This window comes from Delphinapterus leucas, chromosome 1 (assembly GCF_059928025.1).
Source record: "Delphinapterus leucas isolate spDelLeu-1000000601 "Yukka" chromosome 1, BTC_Dleu_Yukka2, whole genome shotgun sequence".
NCBI lineage: Eukaryota > Metazoa > Chordata > Mammalia > Artiodactyla > Monodontidae > Delphinapterus > Delphinapterus leucas.
Window position 1 is genome coordinate 3,341,582 of NC_143129.1, and position 12,185 is coordinate 3,353,766.

Here is a 12,185-nt window from a genome sequence, read left to right on the forward strand (position 1 = left end):
GACAGTGAAATAGAGAGCAATTCTTAAATAATTCATTCAGGGCTTGTGATGCAACCTGGATTTACCTCATCTACACCCAGAGCTGAGTGAGACATAAGGTTGGACACTTCGGGCTGATAGCATTGGTGAGGTTCGATGAGCAAATGCAGACCCTTTGAAGTCATGCTGCATGATACCCATTCCATGGGTCCCAACTCTCCAGGTTTAAGCGATTCTTCCTTCAGCTAAAACATGCATGGGAAACCCACAGTATGGTGCACCGTGTGACCGGGAAACGTTTTCAAATGCATCTCAGTTTTCGGCCCCTTTTACTCAGGTTCACCATTCCAGACCCTTTACTAACACTCTCCCCACTTGGAGAGTCAGTGCCTTTAATCTGCTGTTTGGCACAGTTTGCAATTTCTGCGCAAGATGAACAGGAATAGGGAGAACCAATGAGAGACTAGCTGTAGGTGTCTGCACGGGCAAATTTAATGCTCATTTCCCACCAGGAAGAGGAATTAACCAAACGCTCAACATTCCGTGCTGGAACCAGATTAGGGCCTGAATCAAACATGGGGTTTGCGGCCATCTCACAAGAAAGTGATTTGAAGAAAGGAGCTCAGGGGCACTGTAATTCACAAACCTGCAGAGTTATAAATGACAGCTATCGTCCAAAAATATATTGAAGGAAGGCTGCGAAGAGGACTTGAAAGCGGGGCAGAATTGCAGGAAAACGATTTCAGGGGGTAGACTGGAATTGCATTTAAAGCATAGGAAAAGAGGCAGAACGTCCACAATGATGCACTTGGCCAAAAAGTGCGTATGCGTTTTTTCCTGAATATATTCCGGAAAAAACGCATACGCACTTTTTGGCCAACCAAGCAAGCATGTTAAAGAAATCTGCACTACAATGAAGTCTCACTGCTCCCCGGTCAAAAGGGCCATCTGAAAACAGTGTAAAATCCAGAAATGCAGCACAGGCCATGGAGAACAGGGAGCCTTGTTATGCTGATGGGTGGGATGTAAATTGCCAAAAGCCACTCTGGAGAAGGGTATTGTGTTTCCTGAAACACCTAAAAAACAAAGCAACGGAGCCTACGGCACTTCCACTTATGGTCCTATAGCTTAGGGAAATTAAAATCAAAAACACACAGCCACCCCAAAGTTTCAGAGGGCTCTGTTTACAAGAACCTCGTCTACGGTACAAGTTAAATATCCCAGAAAGTGAAAAATGGATAAAGAAGTTGTGGTACGTACGTACAATGGAATATCACTCAGCAATGAAATCTATGTCATCAGGCCCGTCGCGGCATAATGAGTGGATTCAGGTACGATGATTCTAAGTGAAATAAGTCACAAAGAAAATGAAACCTCATAAGATATCACTTATACACCGAATGTAATCTTGGCTACACATGAACTGAATTACAAAAGAGAACAGGGTCTCAAATTTAGAAAACCAACTTATGTTTGCTTAAGGGGAAAGGTGAGTTGGGGTGCTGCATAAAACCAGAGATAGAAATTAGCACAGATACCATTCCATACGTCAAATATGTAATAGTCAGGGGGCTTCCCTGGTGGTGCAGTGGTTGAGAGTCCGCCTGCCGATGAAGGTGACGCGGGTTCGTGCCCCGGTCCGAGAGGATCCAACATGCCGCGTAGCTACTGGCCCCGTAAGTCATGGCCGTTGAGCCTGCGCATCCGGAGCCTGTGCTCCGCAACGGGAGAGGCCACAACACTGAGAGGCCCGCGTACAGAAAAAAAAAAAATATGTAATAGTCAAGACCTACCCCTTGCTCAACGAAATGGACTAAACACCCCATATTCAACGCCTAGGAATACACCTGACTAGTAAGAATCTTCAAACCCATGGATTTATATGTCTCCGTAAGAGAATGAAGCGTGTGTACAGCTGCATGAATGCAGCAGAGAAAATCCGATAAATCCCATTATCAAAATGAATTACACAAACAAAACCCAAGGACAGTGAGATAGAGAGCAATTCTTAAATAATTCATTCAGGGCTTGTGATGCAACCTGGATTTACCACATCTACACCCAGAGCTGAGTGAGACATAAGGTTGGGCACTTCGGGCTGATAGCATTGGTGAGGTTCGATGAGCAAATGCAGACCCTTTGAAGTCATAAAGCATGTTACCCATTCCATGGGTCCCAACTCTCCAAGTTTAAGGGATTCTTCCTTCAGCTAAAACATGCATGGGAAACCCACAGTATGGTGCACCGTGTGACTGGCAAACGTTTTCAAATGCATCTCAGTTTTCGTCCCCTTTTACTCGGGTTCACCATTCCAGACCCTTTACGAACACTCTCCCCACTTGGAGAGTCAGTGCCTTTAACCTCCTGTTGGGCACAGTTTGCAATTTCTGCGCAAGATGAAAAGGAATAGGGAGAACGAATGAGAGACTAGCTCTAGGTGTCTGCACGGGCAAATTTAATGCTCATTTCCCACCAGGAAGAGGAATTAACCAAAGGCTCAGCATGCGTGCCGGAACCAGATTAGGGCCTGAGGCAATCCTGTGGGTGTGCAGCCAGCTCATAAGATAGCGAGTTGAAGAAATGAGCTCAGGGGCACTGTAACTCACAAACCTGCAGAGTTATAAATGACAGCTATCGTCCAAAAATATATTGAAGGAAGGCTGCGAAGACGACTTGTAAGTGGGGCAGAATTGCAGGAACACGATTTCAGGGGGTAGACGGGAATTGCATTTAAAGAATAGGAAAAGAGGCAGAACGTCGACAATGATGCTCTTGGCCAAAAAGGGCGTATGCGTTTTTTCCTGAATATATTCAGGAAAAAACGCATACGCCCTTTTTGGCCAACCAAGCAAGCATGTTAAAGAAATCTGCACTACAATGAAGTCTCACTGCCCCCCGGTCAAAAGGGCCATCTGAAAAAAGTGTAAAATCCAGAAAGGCAGCACAGGCCATGGAGAACAGGGAGCCTTGTTATGCTGATGGGCGGGATGTAAATTGCCAACAGCCACTCTGGAGAAGTGTATGGTGTTTCCCGGAACACCGAAAAAACAAAGCTACGGAGCCTACGGCACTTCCACTTATGGTCCTATAGCTTAGGGAAATTAAAATCAAAAACACACAGCCACCCCAAAGTGTCGGACGGCTCTGTTTACAAGAACCTCGTCTACGGTACAAGTTAAATATACCAGAATGTGAAAAATGGATAAAGAAGTTGTGGTACGTACGTACAATGGAATATCACTCAGCAATGAAATCTATGTCATCAGGCCCGTCGCGGCATAATGAGTGGATTCAGGTATGATGATTCTAAGTGAAATAAGTCACACAGAAAATGAAACATCATAAGATATCACTACTACACGGAATGTAAACTTGGCTACACATGAAATGAATTACAAAACAGAACAGGGTCTCAAATTTAGAAAACCAACTTATGCTTGCTTAAGGGTAAAGGTGAGTTAGGGTGTTGCATAAAACCAGAGATAGAAATTAGCACAGATACCTTTCCATAAGCCAAATATGTAATAGTCAAGACCTACCCCTTGCTCAACGAAATGGACTAAACACCCCATATTCAACGCCTAGGAATACACCTGACTAGTAATAATCTTCAAACCCATGGATTTATATGTCTCCGTAAGAGAATGAAGCGTGTGTACAGCAGCATGAATGCAGCAGAGAAAATCCGATAAATCCCATTATCAAAATGAATTACACAAACAAAACCCAAGGACAGTGAAATAGAGAGCAATTCTTAAATAATTCATTCAGGGCTTGTGATGCAACCTGGATTTACCACATCTACACCCAGAGCTGAATGAGACATAAGGTTGGGCACTTCGGGCTGATAGCATTGGTGAGGTTCGATGAGCAAATGCAGACCCTTTGAAGTCATACAGCATGGTACCCATTCCATGGGTCCCAACTCTCCAAGTTTAAGGGATTCTTCCTTCAGCGAAAACATGCATTGGAAACCCACAGTATGGTGCACCGTGTGACTGGCAAACGTTTTCAAATGCATCTCAGTTTTCGTCCCCTTTTACTCGGGTTCACCATTCCAGACCCTTTACGAACACTCTCCCCACTTGGAGAGTCAGTGCCTTTAACCTCCTGCTGGGCACAGTTTGCAATTTCTGTGCAAGATGAAAAGGAATAGGGAGAACGAATTAGAGACTAGCTCTAGGTGTCTGCACGGGCAAATTTAACGCGCATTTCCCACCAGGAAGAGGAATTAACCAAAGGCTCAGCATGCCGTGCCGGAACCAGATTAGGGCCTGAGGAAATCCTGTGGGTTTGCGGCCAGCTCACAAGATAGCGAGTTGAAGAAATGAGCTCAGGGGCACTGTAACTCACAAACCTGCAGAGTTATAAATGACAGCTATCGTCCAAAAATATATTGAAGGAAGGCTGCGAAGACGACTTGTAAGTGGGGCAGAATTGCAGGAAAACGATTTCAGGGGGTAGACGGGAATTGCATTTAAAGAATAGGAAAAGAGGCAGAACGTCGACAATGAGGGTCTTGGCCAAAAAGGGCGTATGCGTTTTTTCCTGAATATATTCAGGAAAAAACGCATACGCCCTTTTTGGCCAAGCAAGCAAGCATGTTAAAGAAATCTGCACTACAATGAAGTCTCACTGCCCCCCGGTCAAAAGGGCCATCTGAAAAAAGTGTAAAATCCAGAAAGGCAGCACAGGCCATGGAGAACAGGGAGCCTTGTTATGCTGATGGGCGGGATGTAAATTGCCAACAGCCACTCTGGAGAAGTGTATGGTGTTTCCCGGAACACCGAAAAAACAAAGCTACGGAGCCTACGGCACTTCCACTTATGGTCCTATAGCTTAGGGAAATTAAAATCAAAAACACACAGCCACCCCAAAGTGTCGGACGGCTCTGTTTACAAGAACCTCGTCTACGGTACAAGTAAAATATCCCAGAATGTGAAAAATGGATAAAGAAGTTGTGGTACGTACGTACAATGGAATATCACTCAGCAATGAAATCTATGTCATCAGGCCCGTCGCGGCATAATGAGTGGATTCAGGTACGATGATTCTAAGTGAAATAAGTCACACAGAAAATGAAACATCATAAGATATCACTACTACACGGAATGTAAACTTGGCTACTCATTAAATGAATTACAAAACAGAACAGGGTCTCAAATTTAGAAAACCAACTTATGCTTGCTTAAGGGGAAAGGTGAGTTGGGGTGCTGCATAAAACCAGAGATAGAAATTAGCACAGATACCTTTCCATAAGCCAAATATGTAATAGTCAAGACCTACCCCTTGCTCAACGAAATGGACTAAACACCCCATATTCAACGCCTAGGAATACACCTGAGTAGTAAGAATCTTCAAACCCATGGATTTATATGTCTCCGTAAGAGAATGAAGCGTGTGTACAGCGGCATGAATGCAGCAGAGAAAATCCGATAAATCCCATTATCAAAATGAATTACACAAACAAAACCCAAGGACAGTGAAATAGAGAGCAATTCTTAAATAATTCATTCAGGGCTTGTGATGCAACCTGGATTTACCACATCTACACCCAGAGCTGAGTGAGACATGAGGTTGGGCACTTCGGGCTGATAGCATTTGTGAGGTTCGATGAGCAAATGCAGACCCTTTGAAGTCATACAGCATGGTACCCATTCCATGGGTCCCAACACTCCAAGTTTAAGGGATTCTTCCTTCAGCTAAAACATGCATGGGAAACCCACAGTATGGTGCACCGTGTCACTGGCAAACGTTTTCAAATGCATCTCAGTTTTCGTCCCCTTTTACTCGGGTTCACCATTCCAGACCCTTTACGAACACTCTCCCCACTTGGAGAGTCAGTGCCTTTAACCTCCTGTTGGGCACAGTTTGCAATTTCTGCGCAAGATGAAAAGGAATAGGGAGAACCAATGAGAGACTAGCTGTAGGTGTCTGCAAGGGCAAATTTAACGCTCATTTCCCACCAGGAAGAGGAATTAACCAAAGGCTCAGCATGCCGTGCCGGAACCAGATTAGGGCCTGAAGCAATCCTGTGGGTTTGCGGCCAGCTCACAAGATAGCGAGTTGAAGAAAGGAGCTCAGGGGCACTGTAACTCACAAACCTGCAGAGTTATAAATGACAGCTATCGTCCAAAAATATATTGAAGGAAGGCTGCGAAGACGACTTGTAAGCGGGACAGATTTGCAGGAAAACGATTTCAGGGGGTAGACGGGAATTGCATTTAAAGCATAGGAAAAGAGGCAGAAAGTCGACAATGATGCTCTTGGCCAAAAAGTGCGTATGCGTTTTTTCCTGAATATATTCAGGAAAAAACGCATACGCCCTTTTTGGCCAACCAAGCAAGCACTTTAAAGAAATCTGCACTACAATGAAGTCTCACTGCCCCGCGGTCAAAAGGGCCATCTGAAAAAAGTGTAAAATCCAGAAAGGCAGCACAGGCCATGGAGAACAGGGAGCTTTGTTATGCTGATGGGCGGGATGTAAATTGCCAACAGCCACTCTGGAGAAGTGTATGGTGTTTCCCGGAACACCGAAAAAACAAAGCTACGGAGCCTACGGCACTTCCACTTATGGTCCTATAGCTTAGGGAAATTAAAATCAAAAACACACAGCCACCCCAAAGTGTCGGACGGCTCTGTTTACAAGAACCTCGTCTACGGTACAAGTTAAATATCCCAGAATGTGAAAAATGGATAAAGAAGTTGTGGTACGTACGTACAATGGAATATCACTCAGCAATGAAATCTATGTCATCAGGCCCGTCGCGGCATAATGAGTGGATTCAGGTACGATGATTCTAAGTGAAATAAGTCACACAGAAAATGAAACATCATAAGATAACACTAATACACGGAATGTAAACTTGGCTACACATGAACTGAATTACAAAACAGAACAGGGTCTCAAATTTAGAAAACCAACTTATGCTTGCTTAAGGGGAAAGGTGAGTTGGGGTGCTGCATAAAACCAGAGATAGAAATTAGCACAGATACCTTTCCATAAGCCAAATATGTAATAGTCAAGACCTACCCCTTGCTCAACGAAATGGACTAAACACCCCATATTCAACGCCTAGGAATACACCTGACTAGTAAGAATCTTCAAACCCATGGATTTATATGTCTCCGTAAGAGAATGAAGCGTGTGTACAGCGGCATGAATGCAGCAGAGAAAATCCGATAAATCCCATTATCAAAATGAATTACACAAACAAAACCCAAGGACAGTGAAATAGAGAGCAATTCTTAAATAATTCATTCAGGGCTTGTGATGCAACCTGGATTTACCATATCTACACCCAGAGCTGAGTGAGACATAAGGTTGGGCACTTCGGGCTGATAGCATTGGTGAGGTTCGATGAGCAAATGCAGACCCTTTGAAGTCATACAGCATGGTACCCATTCCATGGGTCCCAACTCTCCAAGTTTAAGGGATTCTTCCTTCAGCTAAAACATGCATGGGAAACCCACAGTATGGTGCACCGTGTGACTGGCAAACGTTTTCAAATGCATCTCAGTTTTCGTCCCCTTTTACTCGGGTTCACCATTCCAGACCCTTTACGAACACTCTCCCCACTTGGAGAGTCAGTGCCTTTAACCTCCTGTTGGGCACAGTTTGCAATTTCTGCGCAAGATGAAAAGGAATAGGGAGAACGAATGAGAGACTAGCTCTAGGTGTCTGCACGCGCAAATTTAACGCTCATTTCCCACCAGGAAGAGGAATTAACCAAAGGCTCAGCATGCCGTGCAGGAACCAGATTAGGGCCTGAAGCAATCCTGTGGGTTTGCGGCCAGCTCACAAGATAGCGAGTTGAAGAAAGGAGCTCAGGGGCACTGTAACTCACAAACCTGCAGAGTTATAAATGACAGCTATCGTCCAAAAATATATTGAAGGAAGGCTGCGAAGACGACTTGTAAGCGGGACAGATTTGCAGGAAAACGATTTCAGGGGGTAGACGGGAATTGCATTTAAAGCATAGGAAAAGAGGCAGAACGTCGACAATGATGCACTTGGCCAAAAAGGGCGTATGCGTTTTTTCCTGAATATATTCAGGAAAAAACGCATACGCCCTTTTTGGCCAACCAAGCAAGCATGTTAAAGAAATCTGCACTACAATGAAGTCTCACTGCCCCCCGGTCAAAAGGGCCATCTGAAAAAAGTGTAAAATCCAGAAAGGCAGCACAGGCCATGGAGAACAGGGAGCCTTGTTATGCTGATGGGCGGGATGTAAATTGCCAACAGCCACTCTGGAGAAGTGTATGGTGTTTCCCGGAACACCGAAAAAACAAAGCTACGGAGCCTACGGCACTTCCACTTATGGTCCTATAGCTTAGGGAAATTAAAATCAAAAACACACAGCCACCCCAAAGTGTCGGACGGCTCTGTTTACAAGAACCTCGTCTACGGTACAAGTTAAATATCCCAGAATGTGAAAAATGGATAAAGAAGTTGTGGTACGTACGTACAATGGAATATCACTCAGCAATGAAATCTATGTCATCAGGCCCGTCGCGGCATAATGAGTGGATTCAGGTACGATGATTCTAAGTGAAATAAGTCACACAGAAAATGAAACATCATAAGATAACACTAATACACGGAATGTAAACTTGGCTACACATGAACTGAATTACAAAACAGAACAGGGTCTCAAATTTAGAAAACCAACTTATGCTTGCTTAAGGGGAAAGGTGAGTTGGGGTGCTGCATAAAACCAGAGATAGAAATTAGCACAGATACCTTTCCATAAGCCAAATATGTAATAGTCAAGACCTACCCCTTGCTCAACGAAATGGACTAAACACCCCATATTCAACGCCTAGGAATACACCTGACTAGTAAGAATCTTCAAACCCATGGATTTATATGTCTCCGTAAGAGAATGAAGCGTGTGTACAGCGGCATGAATGCAGCAGAGAAAATCCGATAAATCCCATTATCAAAATGAATTACACAAACAAAACCCAAGGACAGTGAAATAGAGAGCAATTCTTAAATAATTCATTCAGGGCTTGTGATGCAACCTGGATTTACCATATCTACACCCAGAGCTGAGTGAGACATAAGGTTGGGCACTTCGGGCTGATAGCATTGGTGAGGTTCGATGAGCAAATGCAGACCCTTTGAAGTCATACAGCATGGTACCCATTCCATGGGTCCCAACTCTCCAAGTTTAAGGGATTCTTCCTTCAGCTAAAACATGCATGGGAAACCCACAGTATGGTGCACCGTGTGACTGGCAAACGTTTTCAAATGCATCTCAGTTTTCGTCCCCTTTTACTCGGGTTCACCATTCCAGACCCTTTACGAACACTCTCCCCACTTGGAGAGTCAGTGCCTTTAACCTCCTGTTGGGCACAGTTTGCAATTTCTGCGCAAGATGAAAAGGAATAGGGAGAACGAATGAGAGACTAGCTCTAGGTGTCTGCACGCGCAAATTTAACGCTCATTTCCCACCAGGAAGAGGAATTAACCAAAGGCTCAGCATGCCGTGCAGGAACCAGATTAGGGCCTGAAGCAATCCTGTGGGTTTGCGGCCAGCTCACAAGATAGCGAGTTGAAGAAAGGAGCTCAGGGGCACTGTAACTCACAAACCTGCAGAGTTATAAATGACAGCTATCGTCCAAAAATATATTGAAGGAAGGCTGCGAAGACGACTTGTAAGCGGGACAGATTTGCAGGAAAACGATTTCAGGGGGTAGACGGGAATTGCATTTAAAGCATAGGAAAAGAGGCAGAACGTCGACAATGATGCACTTGGCCAAAAAGGGCGTATGCGTTTTTTCCTGAATATATTCAGGAAAAAACGCATACGCCCTTTTTGGCCAACCAAGCAAGCATGTTAAAGAAATCTGCACTACAATGAAGTCTCACTGCCCCCCGGTCAAAAGGGCCATCTGAAAAAAGTGTAAAATCCAGAAAGGCAGCACAGGCCATGGAGAACAGGGAGCCTTGTTATGCTGATGGGCGGGATGTAAATTGCCAACAGCCACTCTGGAGAAGTGTATGGTGTTTCCCGGAACACCGAAAAAACAAAGCTACGGAGCCTACGGCACTTCCACTTATGGTCCTATAGCTTAGGGAAATTAAAATCAAAAACACACAGCCACCCCAAAGTGTCGGACGGCTCTGTTTACAAGAACCTCGTCTACGGTACAAGTTAATTATCCCAGAATGTGAAAAATGGATAAAGAAGTTGTGGTACGTACGTACAATGGAATATCACTCAGCAATGAAATCTATGTCATCAGGCCCGTCGCGGCATAATGAGTGGATTCAGGTACGATGATTCTAAGTGAAATAAGTCACACAGAAAATGAAACATCATAAGATATCACTACTACACGGAATGTAAACTTGGCTACACATGAACTGAATTACAAAACAGAACAGGGTCTCAAATTTAGAAAACCAACTTATGCTTGCTTAAGGGGAAAGGTGAGTTGGGGTGCTGCATAAAACCAGAGATAGAAATTAGCACAGAGACCTTTCCATAAGCCAAATATGTAATAGTCAAGACCTACCCCTTGCTCAACGAAATGGACTAAACACCCCATATTCAACGCCTAGGAATACACCTGACTAGTAAGAATCTTCAAACCCATGGATTTATATGTCTCCGTAAGAGAATGAAGCGTGTGTACAGCGGCATGAATGCAGCAGAGAAAATCCGATAAATCCCATTATCAAAATGAATTACACAAACAAAACCCAAGGACAGTGAAATAGAGAGCAATTCTTAAATAATTCATTCAGGGCTTGTGATGCAACCTGGATTTACCATATCAACACCCAGAGCTGAGTGAGACATAAGGTTGGGCACTTCGGGCTGATAGCATTGGTGAGGTTCGATGAGCAAATGCAGACCCTTTGAAGTCATACAGCATGGTACCCATTCCATGGGTCCCAACTCTCCAAGTTTAAGGGATTCTTCCTTCAGCTAAAACATGCATGGGAAACCCACAGTATGGTGCACCGTGTGACTGGCAAACGTTTTCAAATGCATCTCAGTTTTCGTCCCCTTTTACTCGGGTTCACCATTCCAGACCCTTTACGAACACTCTCCCCACTTGGAGAGTCAGTGCCTTTAACCTCCTGTTGGGCACAGTTTGCAATTTCTGCGCAAGATGAAAAGGAATAGGGAGAACCAATGAGAGACTAGCTCTAGGTGTCTGCACGGGCAAATTTAACGCTCATTTCCCACCAGGAAGAGGAATTAACCAAAGGCTCAGCATGCCGTGCCGGAACCAGATTAGGGCCTGAAGCAATCCTGTGGGTTTGCGGCCAGCTCACAAGATAGCGAGTTGAAGAAAGGAGCTCAGGGGCACTGTAACTCACAAACCTGCAGAGTTATAAATGACAGCTATCGTCCAAAAATATATTGAAGGAAGGCTGCGAAGACGACTTGTATGCGGGGCAGATTTGCAGGAAAACGATTTCAGGGGGTAGACGGGAATTGCATTTAAAGCATAGGAAAAGAGGCAGAACGTCGACAATGATGCACTTGGCCAAAAAGGGCGTATGCGTTTTTTCCTGAATATATTCAGGAAAAAACGCATACGCCCTTTTTGGCCAACCAAGCAAGCATGTTAAAGAAATCTGCACTACAATGAAGTCTCACTGCCCCCCGGTCAAAAGGGCCATCTGAAAAAAGTGTAAAATCCAGAAAGGCAGCACAGGCCATGGAGAACAGGGAGCCTTGTTATGCTGATGGGCGGGATGTAAATTGCCAACAGCCACTCTGGAGAAGTGTATGGTGTTTCCCGGAACACCGAAAAAACAAAGCTACGGAGCCTACGGCATTTCCACTTATGGTCCTATAGCTTAGGGAAATTAAAATCAAAAACACACAGCCACCCCAAAGTGTCGGACGGCTCTGTTTACAAGAACCTCGTCTACGGTACAAGTTAAATATCCCAGAATGTGAAAAATGGATAAAGAAGTTGTGGTACGTACGTACAATGGAATATCACTCAGCAATGAAATCTATGTCATCAGGCCCGTCGCGGCATAATGAGTGGATTCAGGTACGATGATTCTAAGTGAAATAAGTCACACAGAAAATGAAACATCATAAGATATCACTAATACACGGAATGTAAACTTGGCTACACATGAACTGAATTACAAAACAGAACAGGGTCTCAAATTTAGAAAACCAACTTATGCTTGCTTAAGGGGAATGGTGAGTTGGGGTGCTGCA